This window comes from Coffea arabica, chromosome 1e (assembly GCF_036785885.1).
Source record: "Coffea arabica cultivar ET-39 chromosome 1e, Coffea Arabica ET-39 HiFi, whole genome shotgun sequence".
NCBI classification, from domain to species: Eukaryota; Viridiplantae; Streptophyta; class Magnoliopsida; order Gentianales; family Rubiaceae; genus Coffea; species Coffea arabica.
The window spans coordinates 10,873,088-10,898,384 of NC_092311.1; the positions used below are offsets into that span (position 1 = coordinate 10,873,088).

At 35.7% G+C, this 25,297-nt stretch overlaps 1 long non-coding RNA gene across 1 annotated transcript; it reads right to left on the bottom strand.

The window, feature by feature from the left end:
- Positions 1-1,407: 1,407 nt before the first annotated feature.
- On the bottom strand, positions 1,408-10,614 carry LOC140008558 (uncharacterized). The gene is made up of 3 exons (XR_011816023.1): positions 8,915-10,614; positions 2,314-2,372; positions 1,408-1,586 (listed from the first exon to the last, which is right to left on the bottom strand). It is a non-coding gene; the product is annotated as an uncharacterized lncRNA (long non-coding RNA).
- Positions 10,615-25,297: the final 14,683 nt, after the last annotated feature.

Consider the following 25,297-nt stretch of genomic DNA (forward strand, 5'->3'; position numbering starts at 1 on the left):
AGCGATTGTCAACCTATAACATTTAGACATTTGTCTTTCTTAGAAATATCTTTGGAAATTACTTCATTACTTACTCCGCATATCTACTCTTTTGAAGTCTTTTGGCATTCATTTTACAAGGAAAGAGTTCACTCCTTTTTCACCAAGGTTTTATGTACACCCTATGTGTGCAAAAGTATATCAAATCTACTATAATATTTGAAAATTTGTCTTTCTTAGAGGGACCTTGGGAGATTAGTCTCTCATATATTCCTCATATCTACTATTTCAAAATTTTTTGACATTCATTTTTAAGAGAAAAACAAGTCACTCTTCTTACACTAAAATTTGATGTACCCTCTATATTTATTAAAATATACCAAATCTCTTGACTGCGTATATTTACATCTAGAAGAAAACTAAAAGTAGGTACAATGACTCCCAATCTAGGTAAGTTTGATCTTTGGTTTTTTTAAGAGGGCCTTAATGGGATTAGTTCTCTATTTACACTATGTATCAAATCTCTTGAAATACTTTCAAATCTCTTTTGTAGCACAACATGTTATTTTCTTATAATAGACTCTCGTATACCTTCTACAGGGCAATGTGTGCCAACCAAGTCCAAACACTATTTGAAATTGTAAACTGCAAGAGGTTTCGTAAACATGTTATCATAAGTCTTCTTGGTATTGATTTTCTGAACAAGGACTTTCCCCTCAGCAATAGTATCTTGAATGAAGTGAAAGTTCAAATCAATGTGCTTTGTTCTTCCATGATACAACTGGTCTTTATCAAATTTATAGCACTTTGACTATCGTAGTAAATAACAGTAACACCTCGATGTAGACTGTCGCTAAACCAATCCTTCAATCATAAGGTTTCTTTAATTGTCTCGGTCACAGTCATATATTCTGTCTCCATGGTAGACACAGCCACAACAGGTTGTAATGTAGCTTTCTAACTAACCAAACAACTATCAATGCAAAATGCATAATTTGAAAGTGATCTTCTCCTGTCAAGATCCCCAACACAGTTAGAGTCCACAAAACCAATCAAAGTGTCACTGGTTTCCTCAAATTCCAAACAAGTGTTTGAAGTCCTTTGCATGTATCTAAGAATCCACTTCATATTTTGTCAATGTACTTTTTCAAGACAAGACATATATATGCTAGCAACACTACCTACTTGTAAGATATTTGGATTAGTACAAATCATTTCATGCATAATGCTGCTGATTATACTGAAATAAGGAATGTGTGGCAAATAATTTTCCTCTTCAATTGAGTATAGTGGTTGTGACGGCCCCACCTCCCCCTGGGCGTACTCTAGGGTTTAGCAGACCGCCTGCCCAACTCTCGCCAGGACTCACTCACTCGCATCAATTAAAATAAGGTGCAATCTCAATAATAAACGAAATAACGGTTCCCAAGTTTGGAACATACGAATACATTCATTTCTATCTCAACCATCCATACAGTCCCAAATACATTAAAAGATTTAAGTTCTCAGTACATTCAACCCTAATCGAGCAACTAGTGCGAGTACAATTACAAAATTCAAAACAACTAGACTACGCTATGTACACGTCTCACGCCTCGCTCGTACCCCTGTAAGGAAAACAAATGGCGTGGAATGAGCTAAAAGCCCAGTGAGGTTCCAAATAGCAAATTGACCATTATTTATAAGTACAAGTTTTCGATATAGCAAAGTAACGAGCATGAAGAGTTCATAAAAGTGAGCAATAACACTTCAAGTAGCAATCTCAAAATGAGCGAGTGTAAAAGTTTTCAGAATAAACAATAATCCAATAAGCAATAAGCATTCCAAAGTATAAGGATACGGAGGTCTCTCAGGAGCCAAATTCCCATTGCATCACCAGGAGCTTGATCACGTAATAGTTGACACTCCGTCAACTTTCAAGTAAGTAACCAATCTAGTAGAACACCACTTACACTACTCTCCGTCCACCATTCAAACCCCCTACTAGGCCCAAAATCCTCAATAAACACGGGTGGTAATACTCGAGTATACTGATTAGTCGAGGAGATATCACTCCACTCGACAATCAAGAGACCCAGGGTTCGTTACCCAATCGACCAAGCCTTTGCCGGCTCGACTTGAGTAACTTGCCGCAGGGTTTCTGGATTTCCAGGAAGTGCGCACATCATAAACAAGTATATCAAATTAATTTCAACAATAAACAAGTATATCAAATAAGGGCAAGTGCGATAAAGTACACTCTTGCCCGATCAAACCAATCATATATCATTTAATCATATTGATCAAGTATTGGAAACAAGTGTCCAGTTCAATCAGATATTTGGAAGCACTCACCAAAATGAAGTGCCCCTAGTAATCACGTCTGGGTTATACTCCGTGTTCGGAGTCCAAATCTGCGATAAAACTTTGTTTCAGAACTTTAAAAATTGACTAAGGTTCGAAATTTAGACGTTTCGTTCAATAAGAATCAAGAAATGGAAATTCACTTGTAGAATATTCGTGAAAGACTCGCTCGCTTTTCAAACTATATAACTTTGTAACATTTATACTTGGAAATGCCATTTGAGTCGAAAGTACAAGGAAAACGTATTTCTAGTAGTCATGGTTGTATTTCTCAAGGGTACAAGTTCGGCCAAATCCTTACTTATATACCTCGGAAAAAGAAGACGCAAATATCCTAGATAGTTCAAGTGGTAATCACTCTTAACCCTTACTCAAGTTGCAAGTATATTTCTCTAGTCCTCGAGCGTAAATTTGGGCAGCATGCCCTTTGTATTTACCTAATTTTTCGACCATTTACGGCTTCATTAGTTTCCTCAGCCAATCCCAAAGTCATACACAATATAAATTCATCACAATATCCGTTCAATAGGCTCAAGGTAATACAAGTACAAAAATCAAGCTAATGACATGTGCGGAAATGAAGTTTAATAAAAGACAGATTTGACGTGTTTTTGTGGAATGGACACATCCGAGGCTACGCTTATCGGATTGAGGTGAAACTTATACCGTTTCGAAGCTAAGACAGAGGGATACAATTTTGATGAAGACCACTCAGTCCAATTTCCAGTGTAACCCAGTCAAATTCCCAATTCACAGAACCAAATTCCAACTAATAGACCAGTTAACCGCACTACCTTTAAATGGCCATATCTCAAGCTACCAAAGTCCGTTTAAGGCGTTCTTGGAGGCGTTGAAAATCTAAGATAAATTACTAAAACTTTCATGTTTTAGAAAATGGCTAAATCAGCACGGATCATAGTGAATAGATACGGTCAATTGGATGAACTGTCCAAAACGGATCACTGGATGCATCCTAGGGCAGTGAGGGTATTTTGGTCTTTTCACTGGCTACGTTGCTCCGATTGGGCTGAAATTTTGTAGGAAACCATAAAATTTCATTATCTACAACTTTTATTTTTTGTATTAAGCCTATTTCGGCCTCTAACATGATGAAATAGAACTGGACAGAACTGAAGCTAAGATTTCCAGAAATCTGGAATTTTTGTTATTTCAAGCTATAATTCATATTTTCACCTTGAAACTACCACTACTATTACCTTTACAAGATCATATACCAGATATATGCATCATACAACACCTAACCCACAAGAAACCCTAACTCAAAGGTCATCCATCCAATCATCAAAACTCTTTGAAACAAGCATCACAAGCACTATACTAACATTAATACCCAACTTAATCATGATTAATGGAGAAGAAATGGTTGATCAGCCATCATACCTCAAGACAAGACCTTGCTAGGATGATCCTTCACCTTTCGTTGATATTCTTGGTTCTTTAGGCTTCCCAAGCTTCCAACTAGTGATTGATCGGTTTAGTTTTTTCTTGGTTGCACTCAAATGGTGGAATTCAAGATAGAAGATGGAAAACTCTCTTCACTCTCTTGCTCCTCTTGCTCTCGGCCAAAAATAGAAAGAAATGAGGGAAAATGAGCTCAATTAAGGGATAAGAAGGCAAGACAAGAGGTTGGTCAAGTAACCATAGGTGAGTGACACTTGTCACCACCAAAGCCATCCAAAATTTTTTTTCTTTCCTTGCATTTTTGGCCATAATTTTCGGCCACATGGCTGAGGATGGGGGGGGGGGGATATTTTGCAAAAATATCAAGGATATGTGGTAGTAAGAAAGTGGTGGTCAAGTGGTGGGTTCAATCGGTAGTGATCGATACCCGTCGGTTCGAGCCGTTTTTTCTTAAATCACGTATACTAGGGTTTTTACCTTCTAATCACTAACTTATTATTATCACTTCAAATCATATAATATTTCCTCATCCAAAAGTCACTCGTACCTACCAAATTTGATCCTCACTCCGTACCAAAAAATCACCCTACGGAAAAACGTGAAAACCCTAACTTGCTCCAACTTGAAAACGAAAAGTGAAAATCTTTACTTTCATGTTCATTTGCACTTATTGTGGGGTGATTGGGTGGTCGGGCTATTATAAAATCATAATTTCCAATTAAAAGGGCATTTTTAAGAAAACGTGAGGGATTTTACAATTCCATAAATTGAATTTAGGGTTTCGGTTGAAATATGAGAAATTTGAGAAAACGGTCAGTCACAAATGAAACTAGGGTTTTGATTAGACTTTATTTCTAGAATTTAGGGTTTCTAGTCTGTAAAACAAAACAATAAAATAAAGAAACTGTAATATTCTCTTTGAGGCTAAACAACAATAGTATCCTAAAAGTTGGGGTATCACAGTGGTTGAGTAGCAAATAGTCGAAAATGACTAGTAAGAGGAGAAGTCACAGGTTTAGCATCTTTCATGCCAAACCTCTCCACGACTTTTTCAAGAAAATTTTTTTGGGTCGAGAATTACTTTCAAGCTTTTGGATCTTTCTGATTTTCATGCCAAGAATTTTTTTAGCTGCTTCCAAATGTTTCATCTCAAATTTACTTAACTGGAACTTCAAAGTGTGAATTTCTGACAAATTCTTTGTAGTAGTAAGCATATCATCAACATAAAGAAACAAATAAATAAAAGAGTCATCATCTAACTTTCGAAAGTAGACACAACTATCATATATGCTTCTCGAATAACCACGACCTCACATAAAAAAATCAATATACCACTGTCTTGGAAACTGATTCAATCTATATAAGGATTTTTTTTCAATAAGCAATATGGTTTTCCTTTCCTTCAATTTCAAATCCTTGAGGTTGTTTCATATAAATTTATTTTTCATGTTCACCATGTAGGAAGTGGTCTTAACATCAAGGTGTTCCAACTTCAAATCGTATGTAGAAACTAAAGTAAGCACAATGCAAATAAACCTATGCTTAACAATAGGTAAAAATGCATCATTGACATCAAATACCTTATACTTGACTATAGTCCTTTGCAACCAACCGTGCTTTACACCTTGCATCTTCAACTCCTAGAATACCTTCTTTTGAAAACCTATTGGCATCTGACAATTTTCTTATCTGAAGGCGGCTTCCCAAAAATTCAAGTTTTATATTGGTGGAGAGACTCAATTTCATCATTCATCGCAATCAACCACTTAGCACTCATCACAAGAAATTGCTTCAGAATAGGTAGAAGGCTCACCAACTCCATTAGTTTCTTTTGCAACAGAAAAAACATATGCAACCAAATCTACATATCTTTATGGTGGTCAAACATCGCTTCTTCGTCTATCCTTGGCTATGAAATATTGCTTCTCTTCTCATATATTTTCAACAGTAGGCATAAGTGCATCTACTAGCACTTGTTGAATAGAAAAGCTGAACTAAAAAGGATCAGAACTGCCAATTTTAAACTCTACTTTCTTTTGTGTACTATCATCTGTACCACAAAAGTAGAAGAATCCTTCTTGGAAGATAGCATAGAGAATTGATCAAAAGCAACATCTTTATTGTTCATAAATTTTGGAGATTTGGGACAAAGGCACCACAATCTGTACCTTTTTACCCTAGAAGCATATCCAAGGAAAATACATCTTTTAGTCCGATACTCCAATTTTTCATCATTCACATGCATGTAAGTTGGACACCCTAAAACTTTTAAAGTAGAGTAATCAGTAGGAGTACCTGACCAAATTTTCTCAAAAGTTTTGAAATCAAGAGTGCCTAAAAGTCCTTTGTCAACTATGCATTAGAGATCATACACTCTACTCTCTCTAAAAGCGCTTTGTTCATATGATCGGTTACATCATTTTGTTGAGGAGTCATCCTGTTAGTGTGGTGCTGAAGAATTCTTTCATTCCTATAAAATTCATCAAATTTGCCTTCACAAAATTCCATGCCATTATCCATTCTAAACCGCTTAATCTGTTTACCTGTTTGTTTCTCAATCAAAACTTTCCACTATTTAAAAATTACGTAAATATCATTCTTACATTTAAGAAAATAAACCTATGCTTTTCTTCAATAATCATCAATAAAATTCAACCTATAACTAGCACCACCCTTAGACAGAACACAAGTTGAACCCTATAGATATGAATGAATGTAATTAATAGTACCTTTCATCTTGTAAATTGCTGATAAGCTAAAGTTTACTCTTTTCCACTTTCCAAAGACACAGTGTTCATAGGATTCCAATGGCCTACTACTCTGTCCACAAAGAAGACCGTTTTTGCTTAGTATGCCCAAACCTTTCTCGCTTATATGCCCTAAATGTATATGCCACAATTTGGTGATATTGAAATCAGATAAAGATGATGACAAGGCTGCAATTGAGCTTGTGATAATAGATCCCTATAAAATATACAAAGTACCTAACCTTCAACCTTTGATAACAAGAAGAGCACCTTTAAAAACCTTTATAATGCCATTTTTAACCGTGTATTTGCACCCAAGAACCTCAAAGGTGCCCAAAAAAAATGAGATTTTTTTTTCAAATTAGAAACATATCTAAAATTACTGAACATCCTTACAATACTATCATGCATTTTAATTTAGACTATATCCTTACCAACAACATCATAAACGGCATTATTACCCTTCAAAATAATTCCACCATTATTAAGTTAATAAGTAGAAAACAAATTTCTATTGGGATACATGTGATAAGAGCACTCTAAATCTAAAATTCATTTATTTTTAGATCTTGTCCTGTTATCAATCACAAAGAAAATATTTTCATCACTCTCATTAGTTATAACATGAGTTTCAGCGGTCTCAGTATTTTTCTCACTAGGTTTTCCCTTTTGCTTTAATTTATTTTTCAATTTAAAGTAATTTCCTTTAATGTGCCCCATTTTTTTACAATAATTTCACTTCAAATTTTAATGTCTGAATTTAAATCTAAATTTATACCTACTATTGTTAGATTCTATTTTATCAATTCTGGCTCTAGCAACCAAGCCTTCTATCTAACCCCCATTAATTGTTTTAGTGATATCCCATCTATCTGTTCATTAGATTTTAATACATATTTAATTTTTTAATACGAAATTGTTTCTTTTCCATAAATTATAGTATTGCGAAAATACTTAAAGAACTAAAGAAGGGAACACGAAAGTAATAGAGCCTGATCCTTGTCATCAATTTTCGAATCCAAAATTTCCAAATCCATAATAATAAAATCAAATTTATCAAGATGTTAGAATATAGATGTACATTTAGTCATCCGAAACATATATAGACTTTGCTTAAGATAAAGCTGATTCTCAACTTTTTCCTTCACATACAAAGCTTTAAACTTGTCTCACATGGCCTTAGTTAAATTCTTTGTGGTTACCTCCCATAAAATCTCACCAGAGAGACTTAAGATAATATTGGCCTAGCCTTTTTATCCATTTCAGCAAAATCCGTATCTTCACATTCTCTAACTTTTTCTCAACTCCATGTATCTCTAAATCAACTCCATCTTGTACCCAAATAGCCTCCATCTTGAGCTGTCACATCCTGAAGTTGTTATTCCTATTAAATTTCTTGATAATAGTCTTTGAAGAAGTTCCAACACCAATTTGTTAGATCTAGTTCTAAGAAATTGACGAAAAGGTTTTCAGGAACCCTAAAAGACAAATAGCAAAGTAGAAATAAATAAAATAGAGATACAAATTTACGTGGTTCGATCAATTGATCTACATCCATGGACGGAGGAAGAGCAAAATTTCACTATGAAAAAGAGAGTACAAAAGTCTTAGGAAAGTGTTCTTAGGTCCAAAAACACCAAATACTAAAATGCAAGAGAACAAAATATTTTACTACAAAAAAAGTTCAATGATCCAAAGGTCCAAATAGCCCACTAAAACTTTCTTTGTTTGTTGCACTTAATCTCACCAAAAACCAACTCTATTTGTAGCCAACTAAGGGAAAAATTCTCTTGTACAAAACCAATATGGGATAAATGTGAGAACCCAAGAAAATTATGCGCATGCCTTGCATTTATTTTATTTTATTTACTTTGATATTAGAAATATCACATATAATGAATAATTGGTTAAATTAAATGCCTAATTGAATTCCTATAAAATTTAGAATTTAGAAAAATTTTATGAATTAAATAAATATATGGCATGCATATCGTAAATTATGTCATTTGCAAATATTACTAGACACGTAACATATACTAGAAATTCAATAAGTATACGTCTAAAAAGTTTTTCTTAAAGCTAAATGTGTCGAAATTGACTAGATCAACGTAAGAAAAGTTTCCACGAAAATACAAATTAAGTTTGGAGTGAATGTATGAAATAATAAACTAAAGGACCAATTTAACCATTAACGGTTGGACAATTAACCATGTAACCAAGAGAGGAATTGAGCTTCTGGACAACCGAGGAACTTAGGCATTCAAATGCTTAATTACTAGAGCTTTATAAGCTGCTAAGTCCAAGCGGTGGCTGAAGGAAAATCAAGAGGAAACAGCCACTAAAACTACTAAGGCTAAGCGGTGGAGATGAGGAAACAAAAGAGGAGAAAACAATCTGCTAGTTTGGGGCGGTGAGTGACTCACATTTGGACAACTGCCGAAATGAACCTGCTACCAAAATTGTTGAGTAAGTAGTGACCGAATGAGGGAAACTTTGGAATCATCATCCACCGACTGAAGAAGCTTTGAGTGATCAGCCACCGAGAGGAGAAAATGATAACCGAACAGCTTTTTCATTTCTTCATCTTTTAACCGTCCAAAACTGAGAGCTAAGTGAGTGATAAGAAAAGAAAACGTGGAAGATACTTACCTTCTCCAACCATGAACACCAGCGAAGAAACAAGAGGAAACCAGGCAGCTCCTCACTTTTCTTCTTCCTTCTTCATTTCATTCCTTCTATCTGAAACCAACCGAGAAAGTGGAACTAGAGGTGAGAAGAGGAATCTGATTAACTCCATTAGCTACTAAACATAAACAAACAAACGAACGCGAGGAACGGGAGAGATAGCTGGTGCAATTTTAAGGAACCGAAACTTAACTTGGAGCCGTCTGCACCTGCTGAATTCTAGAGGAAAGGAGTTCTTGTCCTTAGTTTAGCTACCCGAGGGACATTAAGAGGAAAAGGAGAGAAAGACCAAAAGAAAGAAACAACAACAGCAACTAGGAACTCATTTCTGGCCTCCTTCAACCGTGAGAACCAGCCACAAAGAAAGAAGGAATGCAGTCTATCGAGCTAAGGATGGGAGAGTGAAACCAGAATTTTATTTTCCTAACTTAGGCCATAAGACCAGAGGTAAACTATTGTCTTCCTCTTCCATTTCTTCTACGTTTAGTTAGTAGTCTTTTAGACTGAGTTGGAACCAAGTAAAAGAAACTTTCTGGAAAACAAAGGTTGTCAAAGCTGGAAATGTTCGTTTGAAGCTGCTATGTGATATTGATGAGCTAATCTGCAATTTTCCAGCTGTGTCTTCTGCTGCATGTCTTACATACATTTTCTGGCCACATATCTTGACATGCACCCTATTTACACGGTCGAATAAGGCCTGTTAAGATGAAATCATGCCGAACTTTTAAAGCCATACCAAAACTAGAATCCCAAGACAGCAAATTTGGAGGAAGAAACGCTGCTACAACTTTGGTCTTGTTATTTGCAAACTTTGGTAGATTGTAACTGGAACTCATGTTTTAGGTCCTGTATAACATCTATAGGTTGATGCATGTGATACTTGAGAGGTTAAAAGCAAGAAAAGATAGACCTGTGAGCAATATCAAGGCTGGAAATGTTAACTGATAGGCCACGGTTCCGTGGGGAATTAGTGACAGCAACCGAAAGAGAAAGGAAGGGAACCGTGGCTGTCCTCTATAAACCTTAGCTCCTAAACCTGTGTAGTAAGTGTAACCTATCATCCAGACCTTAAACCTCAACAAAGACGAGCGAAACCAGTAGAAACTCAATTTCATACTAAAGTAGAAATGAGTGCAGGTTGGGTGGCCGAGGGAGTGAAGCAGAAGGTGCTTCTGACTGTATATTTTTTACCTTGAAAATGTGAGAACTGGGTGTCTATGTCTTCATAAGAAATGTAGGTCTATGTCTTAGCTTCGAAACTCCATAAAATTTGACTCAATCCGATAAGCATAACTTCAGTTATGATCAGAATACTAGAGGATGGCAAAGCTGCCTTTCTCGTTGCCTTTCCTTTTGTTCCCGAATGCACTTTGCTAAGATGCTAGATGTGAGAAACCAACTTTTAACCAGCATTTCTACTAATTTCCAACCTTGTAAGTTTTCATAAATGGTAGCTACGGTTGTTTTGGGATTTAATGGCTATATATAGTTCCACGAGTAGACTTAAATTAAAGCAAATGAGAGGAAAACTTATGACGCCCCTACCTCTCCCTAAGGCGAACCCTAGGGTATCAGTGGAACGCCTGCCCAACTCTCGTTTGGACTCATGCACTCGTTCAAGCTTAATATAGAGCCACAAAACAATCATCGACTTAAATAAAAAGTACTTCGAATATACAAGCCATAACTTCAAGGGTTAACGAATACGATTACAATCCGCCAACCAACAGTAACAAAAGTTACAATTTAAGAGTCACTAATATCATACAAAATATACTAGCTTCACCAAAACAGTAGTCTAGATCCTCCAATTCACTTCCAAAACCTGTTAAGAAAAACAACTTAAAGGGGTGAGTGAACGCTCAGTGAGGCCAAGAAAACAAACAAGCAAGCAAGAAACACCAATCGATCAAATAACATGATTAAAAGCAACTTTAAACAAGACATTTCATTTAAGTGCACAAATAGAAATTTAACACACAAGGAGGATACAGGAGCTCTTAGGAGCTATTTCCACATCTCGATCAAGTTGAGCCATCAGGGGTTGACCCTCCATCAACCCAAGTAGTAACACGACCGTAGTGCTCTACTTACTTCCTCCACCCACCTAACACCCACTCGGATCCGGAACCAAACATATATAAAGTGGCGATACTATTCGAGTATGCCTAGCGAGATCTCTCTAATAGATCAAGCTACAATATTTTTCAAAGTTCACCAAGCTCCTCGACTAAGCCCTTGCTGGCTCGGATTACAAGGTTAGCCAATGGGTTGGGGCGTGCCTCCACGTGTATTTAGTCAACGAGACAACGCTCCAATCGACTTTAAGTCGATCATAGCACTGAGTCGGGTGAGCGGTATCTCCTACCCGAATAAGGAGTGATACTTTTAGCCGCTCAGTTCTCACGACTTAGAACATGTTCATGTACAAGTGTAAGTCATATATATTCATGTAACAAGTATCATGTAATCAGGATAGAGAGAGAGAGAGAGAGAAGACGAGGGCGATAAAGTACACTCTCGCCTCGGCAAGTTCACGTATCATGTATATAGAGCTGTTAATCGAGCCGAGTCGAGCCGAGTATTTGGCTGTCGAGCTCGACTCGAGTTTAATTCGAGTCGAGCTAATTCGAGCCGAGCTCGACTCAAGCTCGTTAGGAAAACGAGCTTTAAAATGTGTTCGAACTCGACTCGTTAAATGTACATGTGGCTCGAGCTCGAGCTCGTGTAAATTAACCTTAATAAAAACTTATAATTTTTAATTTTTATAATTTGATTTCTAAAATGACAAATATGCCCTTCATTAACGAGCTCTAACGAGCTACACGAGTATCAAACGAGCCGAGCTTACTCGGCTCGTTATGTGACACCCCCACTTCTCCCTAAGGCGAATCAAACGGTATCCGCGGAACGCCTGCCCAGCCCTCGCCAGGACTCAAGCAATTCCATTCAAGCTTATTATCGATCTACACAACACAAGTAAATAACTTAAATATAGTAAATGCGGAAGCGTTCAAGCTTAACAACAGTCATCCATTAACCAACCCGCACGTCAGGTGCTCAAAGTACATCATGAATCCCAAATATACATCATGCCCCAAAAGTTACATTTCAAATCCAAAAGTACAACCCAAAAACCAAGGCATAGCCAAAATGTAATAGAAACCCTAAACAAAATCACATCAGGAGGGTTTCTCCAATACATCTTCGAGTTCAATCCTGTTAAGGAAAACAAATCTACAGGGTGAGCAAAACGCTCGTGAGGCCAAGAACACACATGCAAGCACGTAGTCCAGATAACAGTCCCAAATAACAGTCTAAGAGATAATTACAAGTAATTAATAAAGCCAGTGAAAGTAAGCAGGAACAATTCAAGGATATAGTAGCTCTCAGGAGCTAAGTTCCACTTGCTTTGCCAGTTCATTCGTATATCTTCCCGCGATGACTCTCCGTCAACCGGGTTGATATTTCCAAACAGTAGATTACCACTTATTTCTCACCCGTCCACCCTACACCGCTTCGGGCCCGCACGACATTTATAAGGATATACTCCACGAGTATGTCAAGCAAGATCTCTCAAATAGATCAAACTTATCATGTGATTCTCATGGCTCACCAAGGTACCCGACCAAACCCATGCCGGCTCGAGTTCCAAGGTCAACCTATGAGTTTGGGCGTCCCCCATGTATCATGTAAGTGTCGAGGAGATTCACTCCAATGACGTATGCAGCCATAGCATACCATGTCATGTAATAAAGCATTCGACAGGTTTAAGCATGTATTTCAGGTCATGTAAACCAGGCAAAACATGTTAAGCATGAGTCATTTGTTTCAAATGAGAACGAGTGTGATAAAGTACACACTCGACTCCATTTTTCAAAACCAAGTAGGCTAAGCATGTAATCAGGTAAGCCAAGCATGAATCAAGTCCATAGAGTTCAAGTAGCCATACACTTAACACTCACCGAGCAAATCAAGAAGAAATATTTTCTGGAAGTTCAAGTGTTCACTGTAGGATCCTCTTGAAGGTCCTCGAGTGCACCTGAGCAAAATATAATGTATTATCATTCTCGTGCCCTAATTATCAAGGAAGATTGTATGTTAGTACAATCTAAGGAAATTTCATGAAAACGAACATCAATTACTCGTAAATCGAGGTTCAATTAGAGCTTCTTAAAGTACAAGAGCGATCGAGTTTTCATTTTGGAAAATCAAGTATAAAACGTTCAAGTAATATCGAAGGAATAAGGAGTGCTTGAAAACTCCCTTCCTTTGGAATCCGGAAAATTTTCAGTTTTGATATGTATTTTGAAAAATCGTATCTCACATTCTACATGTCAAAAATTGGAAAACTTGGTACCGTTGGAAACCTCTTTGAAAGTACTAAAAGTTCTTAGAAGACACTTTTCCATGATTCTAAATGGAAGATATTCAAAAATGGGCTCAAAGTTACTGTTTCAGAGTACTTAAGGTTGTGTTGGGGTTGGTTTTTCGCTAACTTTGAAAATTCGGAAAAATTCACACGTTGCGAGCTAGCCTCTAAAATCTATAACTAAATTAGAGTTGCAAGTAATGTTTTTAACAGAAAAAGTGGATCAAGAATCGGAGTTTCGAGCACCGAGATACGGTAGCTCAAAGTTAGGGAAAAATTCAAAACTGGTGAACAAATTTCCAGATTTGAGCTTCCAACTTTGGGACTTTAGTTAGGTATCGAAATGGACTTGGATTGGTACAAAATTTGGCAGTATAATACTCCTATATAAAAAGTATTCCTCTACCAAATTTCATGGAAAAATACCTTCGGGAAGGTAGTCACTCAAACAACCAAAGTTTCGAAAATCCTGAGACAAAACTGCCTTGAGCCTTTTGTTTTCCATTCCAAACATTTGGTCAAGGAAAAATTCCTCAAACATGGCTCATTAGTGTAGGCAAAGCCTAAGGAACATTCATGGCACATTTCATAAGTGTTTAGCACCAAAATATTCAGTTAGCAAGTCTACACCAAGCCTTGCATCAAATCTGTCCAAAAGTTAGGGTTTTCAAGAGCAGGGCAGGTTCCGTATTTTGATCATAAATTGCTCAAATTAATTCGGAATTGGGCATGGTTTATGGCATTGAAAAATAAATTCATAGAGCTAAAATTTCACAGAAGAAATCATTTTGAAATTTGGCACACAACTAGCTCGAATTCGAGCCACAAGTTGCAGCCTCAGCATTTCGTTCCAGGAAAACAGAGAAACAGAACAGCCGACTTTAAATGGTTAGTTCGGCTCACATACATGGAACCAGAATGTGAATTTTATACCGTCGGAAAGGTGGGAATGTCTAGTTTCAAATGCCACTAACGGCACTAGATTTTGACGTCGGAGTACAAAGTTATGGCCGAAACACGAAAACTGGTCAGAGCATTACGGGAACAGTTCCAGATTTACTAGCTTTGTGAAATCGATTCATTTGACCCACCAAACCTCAATATTTTTCAATGAAATTTTTTACACCATCTATACAACATATAAAAATCATATATAAGCCATTAAATCCCCAAAATTCTGCAGAAATAGGTACGTTCAAAGCAGGGGCAGAATTGGAACTTTTTACTCCATGCACCCCTTGAAGTTTCTACTAATAATACACCATTAATCTACCATTTTGAGCACTAAACCAACATTAAATCCATCATCAAGCATGAGATCAGTCCCCAAGACAAAGGTGGGAGTTCATAGAGCCCACCCATTTCATTTTACACCATAAACAAGCTAACCAAAGGCATGCTAGAGCTTAATCATGCTATATGACTTCCAAAAGACAAGATTCTATGAGTTGATCACTACTTACTTTGGTTGATGAACCAAACAGAATTTTTGGCCCTTTCTCAGCCAAAGAAAACAGTGCAAAGCTCCTTGTTTTTGTAGCTAGATGCACTCTCCAAGTTTTAAGCTAAGTGGTCTTCAATTTTGGTGTGAAATGGTTGAGATTTGGTGCATGAAATAGAGTAGAATTTGATGAAGCAAGTTTGGTTCTTGCTCTTGGGAGAGCCGGCTGTCTTAGGAAGGAAGAGAGAGAAAATTTTGATCTAAATGAGGCTTCCAAAGGAAGCTTTAATGTGTGGCTAGAATTGGTGCAAAAGTCAACTCTCTCTCGCGCGCTTACGCGCGCGTTTCGTGCTCAATTCCTCTTGCATTTGTTTCACTAGTGCACTAAACCTCTAATGCACTTATATTCATATAAATATTATTCACCCTTAATTGTCCCAAAATAATGGTCTAAAGTCCCTCAATTAATCACGCGCGTGAAAACACGTATTTTCAATTTAGGCGCGATAGAGTGAAACCTTAGAGAAATTCTTATAACGATCGTACCACTAACTATCACTTGAGTATTTAATTGTTAAAATACCTAATTTAGATCCATTGTATAAGTCTTTAATATTCCAAGCCTATTGTACTCTCAATTGGGTAAAATTTTCAAGCACTATTCACTGTTCTCACTAAACGCGCTCCCGGAAATTAATTTTTGAAACGAGTCACTTTAAAAATATAATGAAGCTATATTTCCACGTAATTAGGTTCAATAGGTCTAGAAAATAATACTCGGAATAAATGAATAAGTAAATAATTAAATAAGCTCAAAATAGGGTTTTAATAGGAGTTTTACGAGTCCTCACATGAGTCGAGTATTAACTCCTCAAATCTCCAATAAATTTGTATCCATGCGTCTTTTGGAAAACTATCCACGCGTGAGTAGTATATGCTCCCTTAGAACTTATTCACCTTTAATTCCCGATTAACTTTTCTTAATCTGCTATTGTCCGTTCTTAATTTCCCCAGGATAATCATACTCTCGAATATAATATCACCTTAAAACACTCGTGTTCATTATTTCTTACCTAAACAATCCTCCGAAAATTGAAGTTGTTAACGGGACGTTTTAAAAGCATAAAGAAGACATTATTCCATACGAATGGATTTAAAATGGTCGTAATAAATTATTTGGGGAAAACAGGTGGATAAATACTTAATTAAACCATTAATATTCGATAAAAATAAGAAATTTTTCAGGTCCTCACACGTTAACTAAACGAGCATGTTTTGAGCTCAAGCTCGACTCGTTAACCAAAATTAATGAGCCGAGCTCGAGCCTTAACGAGTCGAGCTCTAACGAGCTTTCGAGCTACTCGATTGACTTAACAGCTCTACATGTATAACACTTGTACAAATAACATTTAAATCACATTAGCATTTAACATGCACTTGACACTCACCACAAGTCAAGGGCAAAACAAGAGTGAAGCGAGTAGTCAGACAAGCTCTTCAGCGTCCTCGTGACCACCTGAGACATGTACAATCATAATTATCTAGGTACTCGACCAAGGTTAAGAAAAAAAATATTTTCTCGCTACCCACTCTCAAGGTCACAAGTTCGAGTCAAGTTAAAGAAGGTTTTCTAGCTAAAATATTGGAATAATGCTCAAAGAAAGCTCGGAGGTCGTTTGATTCAAGTCGTGGTAAGTAAATCTCATTGCAAGAGAAAGTACCATTTTCACCTTTGGCACGAAAATCGACGAAAAGGGGTAAATGGTTTTCATCTCCCAAAACTTCAAATCTCATGACCCAAAAGTTAAAATATAAAGAACGTTCACATTTTCAAACTAATGGAGTCCAAACTCGTCCAAAACTCCACTCATTTTCAAAGTAAATGTCAAGGCTAAGGTTCCAAGGTTCAAGTATAAAACTAGTGAAATTCACCAAGAATTCATGAAAATCGAGGCCATAAGAATAGGGGTTGAAGTCCCTAATTCAAGTATGAAGAGAGGTGCTATGAATCAAGGGAGTTATATGACCAAGAAAATGCATCAAGAGAGGTTTAACCTTCGAAAACCAAGATTTGAAATGAGAGATTAAAATTCCAAAGGAACCGTGTATTCAACCACGAAATTGCACCTAAAACAGTCCAACAATCGCAAATGAAGGTGAAAAGTTCTTAAAAGGAGTATTTGTTTGAAAATAGAAATTTCCAGGTTAGAGCGGCTCTACTTGGAAAAATCGTATCTCGAGTTCCGTAAGTCCAAAAATTGAAAATTTATACCGTTGAAAACTAGACTTGGAGTACTAAAATTTTCTAGAAGACACTTTTCTCAGACTCCAATTCGAAATCATTCAAATTTTAGATCAAAGTCACTGTTCTAGACAGGACAGAGCAAAACAGGCTTGCAAATTTAGTAAAGTTTGGAAATTCGGCAAAATTCCTAAAAATGGAACTAGCCATTGAAATTTATATCACTAATAGAGTTCTAAATCTAGTTTCAAATGCAACCAACAGAACTCAATTTGGACCTTTCTACATCAAGATACAATAGTTCTAAGAAAATTGAATTTTGGAACCTGTTTTACGAAATTCCAGTTCTGACATACTTGACAGAGCTTCAAAATCTGATTATTTCTAGAGCTACACAACTCTAAATTTAGTGTGGTTTGTGGCGTTGAAAACTAGATTCAAAATTCTACAATTTCCTAGAGGAACTGTCTTAAAATTCAATTTGCAAGATAGGCAAAATTGAGCTACAAACTGCAGCTAAGACTATTTCTCGGATGAATGCAGTGAAAAATTTCAGTCATTTTTGCCAGTTCAATACGACTCCTAGGAAATGAATTAGGAGGCGCATTTTATACCAACAGAAAGCTCTCGGAGTCTAGTTTCGGATGCCACAAACAGCACTCGATTTCACTCCTAGACAGAAAGTTATGACAAAAAACGTGAACACTGGTTGGGGTCACCTGATCAGAAAAATTCCAGATTTCTTCCTCACTTTCACTCCACTTTAACACAACCAAAAGGAAAGCTTTTTGGGAGATATTTCATACACATAACCACCAACATGTATCAAGTATTATTGCACCAAAATAACATCAAAAATTCAAAATTAACATGAAGGTTTCAACAAGACAAAAATCAGACAGCATGCACTTTCATTCCTCTAGCTTTCTTTCCAACTTTTCCAACTCAAACTACACCATATCTCATCAAAGCAAGTAACAAACAAGCAAATAAACACACAAAATCCTCAAGGCCTCTACCTATCAAGCCACCTCATGTCCACTACCTAATGTCAAGGTTCTTGTGAACCCATCAACAACCCAACAACTAAACTAACTAAACTAACTTACTACTAAGATTTGAGAGGAAAAGTGGAGGGTTTCTTGGAGGATTACCTTGCTGCCAAATGAAGACTAAACACTAGGATTAGAGCTCTTAAATCACCAAGTTTCTTCCTTGATCAAGTCCTCTTCCAAGCTTGTGTGAAGACCCAAGACAAGAAGCAAATTTGGAGGGCTTTTGTGGAGCAAAAATGGAAGACAAAAGCTGAAATTTTTGAGGGGAAATGGGAAGGGGAAAGTCGGTCAAGCAAGAGGAAGAAGGAAGGGGTTTTGATTGGTAGGTGGTGAGTTGATTGAATGACAAGAGGAATGATATAAAAGTGGTCTTAGTGCTCAAAAGTCAACAACCGATTAGTGTGCGATTAGTGCTCCTAATTGAGCTTAACTTACTCACTCACATCTAATCTCTCAATTAACTTTTCTTAGTCTACTAATAATCATTCTTATTTCTCCAAGATTAATGCACTTTCGGACCGATTTTTTTCCTCGAAAAACGTGCATTCACTATTTCACGCTAAACGAGCCGCAGAAAAATTAAATTCGCTAACGAAACGCTTTAAAAATATAATGAGACATTATTCCATGCAAAGGGATTTAAAATGAATGAAATAAATTATTCGAAGTAAACGGGTGAATAAATAATTAAATAAGCCAGTAAAATGAAATAAAAGTAAGAAAATTAAAATTCGGATCCTCACAAAACTCATGATAGTTACATACCTAAATTGGCTTCTAATCACTTAATATTGTTCTTACAAATATTTTAAAGACTATAAAATTTGAGGGACTGGTGTGGTGGAATAAAATTTAATTTACAAACCGCTTAGAATCTAGCTAGCTAAAAGGGAAATCAATGGATGTCTATAAGCCATAATTAATGAATATTGAATTGAGAAAGATATATTCATGATTTAAATATTATATAAAGATACAAACTTGGGAAAAATGTATAATTCTTGGTTTGAAATAATAAAGTTAATAAATTTTGAAATAAAATGTAAAATAAATATAAAATATGTTATATCTTGTGTTGTAAGCCAAACTTGACTTTAGTAGTTTAAATCACAAAGTAACAAATGATAAGTGATAATATATAAAATGTATATTCATTTTAGAATTATAAACTTGGAAAATACGTATATTTCTTGGTTTAAATATGCTAAAGTGAATAAGTCTCGAAATGAAATGTGGAATAAATATTGAATACATTATACTTCATATTTTAAAGTCAAACTTGATTCTAATAATTTAAATAATAGGATAATAAATAATCAGTGAACATCTACAAATAAAACATGATTCAAACGGCTTTATAAGCATTGTATGTTCACCGTTAAGGTAATAAACTAGTTTTACTCATGATCTTAAGTAAAAGAGATTTGTAGGACAATAAAGTACCTCAAAGGTAGTTACTTCTAAAATTTACCTTATTAAAGGTTAATGTTGGGTTTTAGTACGATAAATCTAGCAGTATAAAAGTAATGAAGTCACAATACTGGAATTGCTACTAAAACTTCCTCTCTTTTGGAAATTAAAGGTCGAAATGACGAGTGAATGTAAGAAATGCACTAGTCGTCTCATTAGACATAGCAATAACTTAGAATTTAGGTGGAATGGTGACTTAAGGCTAGAGTACAACACGTATGTTGATTATACTTTAGAACTTCACCAAATGAGTAGTTTAAATAATTATGGCAATTATAACTTGTCTCAAGAGACAGCAGTGTGCAAGAAAGCAATTCCGAGATCGAAGTGTAACTTTTGATTAGGGTAAGTGTTCCACATTTGTGTGTCTAAATTGCCTATGTGTTACTTAAATGATATTTATATGATTATGCCAGTGTTTTATTATGAAGTGTTTTCAATTGTCCCTTGCCTTCTAAGTCGAGGGTGTATTTTATCCCACTCAACTTAATTGAGTTTGAAGGTTGATAATTGATCAAGTAATATTGTAAGTGTGCATGACTGTAAGCCATGTGTGTACTTTATCACACTGGTTGAACAGGGTCCCAAAACTCTCTGTTCAACAGACTATTCGAGCCAGCAAAGGGATTGGTCGGGTAGGACAGTAGCTTTGGGTAAGTGTTTTTGTATACTCGAGTATTACCATAAGGTTAGGAGATTATCGAACTGATTATTGAATGTAGGGGATTGTTTATTGTTTTGGAGAACATAAGGAGGTAAATTGGCGAAATGTGCAATGATATTGAAAGGAATGTACAATGACAGTGAAATGAGTATCTCTTGACACTGAAATGAATGCTCAATGATATTGAAGTGGCTCTAATGTGAGCACCGTATCCTTTTAAAAGTGATTGCTTAGTGAAGCGTTTCCTCAATTGCCTAATGAAAGTGATTGTACAGTGAAATATGCACTACTTGCTTAATGTACTGATTTAAGCATTTATTAAATGTTACTTGCTCGGCAAACCTCACTGAGCATTAGCTCAGCCCTTTTAGCTTTGTCTTCCTTATAGGAGTTGGTGGTCGGGGAACGAATGAGGGATCTTAGGGAGTTAACGTGAAGACTTTCGTGATTGTAAATTGTCTAGTGCCATACCACGACTGATGCTTTTGTATTGAACTTGGCATTGTAAAAGTTTTGAACGTGTAGTTTTAGCATACCACAATGTTATCTCCGAAGTTAATGTAAGTTTAATGAGAGTTTATCAAATGTTATCTCTGAAGTTAATATTAGTTAATTAGTCCTGACGAGAGTCAGGCGGGCGGTCCGCTAACTTCTAGGGTATGCCCTAGGAAAAGACCGGGTTGTTACAATATCCACACACAACAATTTTATAGTAAAATAGTGATACCGATGTACAAAAACCATAGTGATGCATATAATACCCATAGGTACCAACAAAATATTATGAATGGGTTTTGAAAAACTCAAAACCCATCGTTGAGAGGGGATTCTCTAAACCAAACATCTTGTTGGATGTTTGTTTTCAGTATGCACTTAAGACATTTTAGTTTTTGATAATCAACCATGAATAATCTATACCCTATATAAAAGTGTATTGGATGATTTTCGTTAGGGTGTTTCTTAATTTTTTGATCGACCTATATTACCTTTAAATAAATCACATAGCACCTCTTAACTAATATGAACTAAGGGACTATCATTGTCAATAAAAGTGTGTTGGATGATTTTCACCAAGGTGTTTCTTATTTTTTTCATTTACCCGTATTTCCCTTAAATAAATCACAAAACACCTCTTAACTAATCTTAACTAAGAGACGATCATTGTCAATGAAGATGATTATTATCCTACCACAACATTTTACTCGAATACTAATATTATCCCGTCACTGATCTAATCAAAGTGATATGCTTAAGATAACTATGGCTTCTTCCTACAAGCAATAATCTACTATCAGTTATGCCTTTTTCCTATATCCTCTTTATCAATTACAAGTTTGAAGTTCTACTTTTCTATCCACCAAGTAGTTTGATATGTCTATTTGGCCTGGTTTATCCAAAATTTCTCGAGAATCAACTTGAGACATCAAGGTAATGGGGTGTGATATTCAGGCAATCGGAAAAGGCCCTTGCTTTGGAAGAAGCCCAAGGAACTTCAGCCAAAGAGATTTCTAATATTGGGATAGATTTTCGGCGTGTTGGATGATTTTCAATAGGGTGATTCTTACTATTTTGATCTACATATATTACCCTTACATAAATCACACAACACCTCTTAACTAATCGTAACTGAGGAACTATCATTGTCAATAAAATTGTGTTGGATGATTTACACTAGGGTATTTCTTACTTTTTTATTTACCAATATTGCCCTTAAATAAATCACATAACACCTCTTAACTAATCTTAATGATAGGGTGAAAATGTAGTGCATTTATATGTATAAGTTGCTAGTTAACTATGTTGTTTAATCTTTATCTTGTGTAGAAACTACTTAATTTTTCTCTTATATTACTCTAATAGGTAAAAAACTCAATTGGAGAGAAAACGGACCAAAAATGTGGCACAAAGTAGCAATGGTAGAGGAAAAAATCATGAGAAAGGGGATTGGCAGAAATGACATGTTTTAGTATTTTTGTGATAACTTGAGTTATGCAAATCAGATTGACATGATTCTTGATTCAGTTTGAATTAAGAGAATGCTCTACAATTCTTATGAAGACATCAAAGTTTGGTTCTCATTTTCATAGTAAAAAATCCAAATTGTTGAAGGTAATGCTCTTCCGACCAGTTCTGAGTATTTTGGGCGTATCTCAGCATCCAAACCTCCAAATGACATGATTACCTTTAATGTTTTGAGCAAGAGCCAATTCGGCCTCGTTGATGGTATTTTTCAGCTTCGAAACGGATTTGCACGTGGATCCTTAGTGATCCGCGAATAGATCCATGACCGACCCAGTTTATCAAATTGGACTTCATGTCGGATTTCTTTAGATTCTATGGTGTTTTAATCTTGGCCCAATGACCGGTGCCGGACATTGGGCCGGTCATCATAAAAAAAAGTGTGAAAATGTGATTTTTCAATTCCAATAAAACTTATTCCTATTCTATTGGGATACATCTTCAAGAAACTAAAAATAAGGGCTCTTTAGGTCGCTTTTAAAAGAGATAACACTCGTGTAAACATTAGTTCTAGAATTTTTCATTGAGATTCAAGAATCTAAGTTGGAGATCAAGGCATAGGATTTAGAGTTTCATCAATTGGGTAGTTCTTCATGCTCTTCATTCTAAATCTTGTATTTTCCAATATTGAATTCTTGTTGTCTCCTACTACTATGTTGACCTAAACTGTTTCTAGGGTTGGGGTTTTGTTAGGGAGGTTTAATTAAATACTTATGATCTCGAGAAAGAGACATGAGATTTAATTAGGTACAACTTAGTTGTATCGAGAGATAATCTAAGATACTTGCATGTGATACGTTCTTGGCATGTTAAGAAATTAACTAGATAATTAATTCAAACTCGAGATCAAAATCTAAAACCCTAGTCTTTTGCTAATTGTTTTCTCACCTATATCTTATTTAATTTAATTTATTTAATTTCTCAAGTAGTGATTAAAGCATCCTTTGAGGTTAAATTTTGTTATTTTGGTTAGAATAACTAAAGTAGAAAATCAACTCGTCCCTGTGGGTTCTACCCTAAAATATTACAGGTAATTTATTACTACAATCGACCATATGTGTTTACAGGAATTTGTCGAACAAATTTTTGATGCCATTGCTGGGGACGACACTTAATTTTCTTACTTTAGTTATTAGTTGTATATATTCTTAATCATTTATTTGTATTTTCTTTCTTATTTTGTAGGCATCTATTTTTCTTGGCGTTTAGTAAGTTGAAAAATTCAAATAAGTCCGGAATGGCAGTAGATAAAAACAATAATGCTGGACTTCATTTGAGGGATATCCAACGTCCTGTGATTACAGCTTATCCTCACTACATTTGATTGAATGTTGGAGTTATGAACTATGAGTTAAGACTCTGTGAGAACTTGAAAAATTAGGTTGTATTTATTTATTTCTTTGAGTGCATTTTCTTTACTTTACTTTATTACCTTAATTTCCTACATATTTTTATAAGTGAGTCAAGTTTTTAAATCATTTTCCTTGAATAAGTTGGTTCATGTTAAGTTTGAAGTGTATTATGGACGTGGAACCCACTAATGCGGTAAGTGCGGTAAAATTTTGACTATTAGGTGAAGTTTTGCATAAAGAGATGTTATTTTATAAGATTCTAAGGGACAATTAGAGGTTAGCTAGATAAATTAGCTTTAGAAGACAAGAAGATGAGAACAAAACCCTAAGACGCCATTTGTCGCGAAACCATTGGATGTTGGACTTTGACCAACCTTTCTTAACTTTACTCAAAACCAAAATTTGACCAAGATGTCTTCATTTCTCCTTCTCTTGGCTGAAAATGGTGAGAGGAAAAACAAGAGAGAGCACTTCATCTTCCACCTCAATTCTTGCTTAAATCTTGAGTTACAACCATAGATTTTGCAAAATACTCCATAAAAGTTGTTCACTATGGAAGATTAAGGGCTTGAGTGGAGAGATTTTTGGAAAAAAAGCACTAAACTTCCATCTTTCTTGAGGTTCTAAGGTAACTTTGCCAAGAAATCCCTCTTTGCTTCTAATACTACCATACTAGTGGTTTAGAGTTGCTAAAGTGGTAGTTTTATGAGAAAGTTCATGATTTGAAACGGTGTTATGGAAAATTTCAGTTTATTGGTAATTTTCTGCCCACATATGATGCTTAGGTGTTGGCCATAGTTTGGTAGCTTTGCTATGTGAGATAGTTAGCTTTTACATGCTAGTTTGACTTGCCTAAAGAAAATTCCAGCTTGTGAGTAGGAATTTCAGTTTAGGGTTTCATTTTCTAGCTTGAGTAGGTGATGGTTATATGCTATATATATGCTTGATTTAGTGAGTTGTTTGCTTGATATGTATATGCTTGAGTTGAGGCTGTTTTGTGGTAAGAATGAAGCCTTGAATTGGCTAGAAAAAATTAGTAAACACAAAGGAGGTGCTGCTGAAAATTTGTCCGCAGGAACCTTGGGCAGCCTTAGGAAATCTGTTATATCTTGTTGTAGAAAAATCAGAATTTAGTTCCGTTTATTGCGTTTGAAACTAGACTCAGAGTATTATCAATCGTGAAAATTTCAGCCTTTTTCTCAATTCCCATGAATTTTGTACTTTTTTCAAAATTGACTAAAATTGCATACCTATTCTGTCTTTTACTGGATGAAACAGCAACTTGAGGCTTAAATTTGACTAACTTGTGGACTGAATCTTACAAATGTGTCTTCTAAGAAATTGTAACCCTTTGAATCTATTTTCCGAATGTATAAAGCTTATCAATTTTGGACTTAAGAAATTTGAGATATGATTTTTCAAATAGTGTTGCATAAAGCTGAGAAATTCTGTTCTCATAGAACCGTTTTTACTTTCATTTCCCACTTTAAGTTTGGAAGTGGTGAA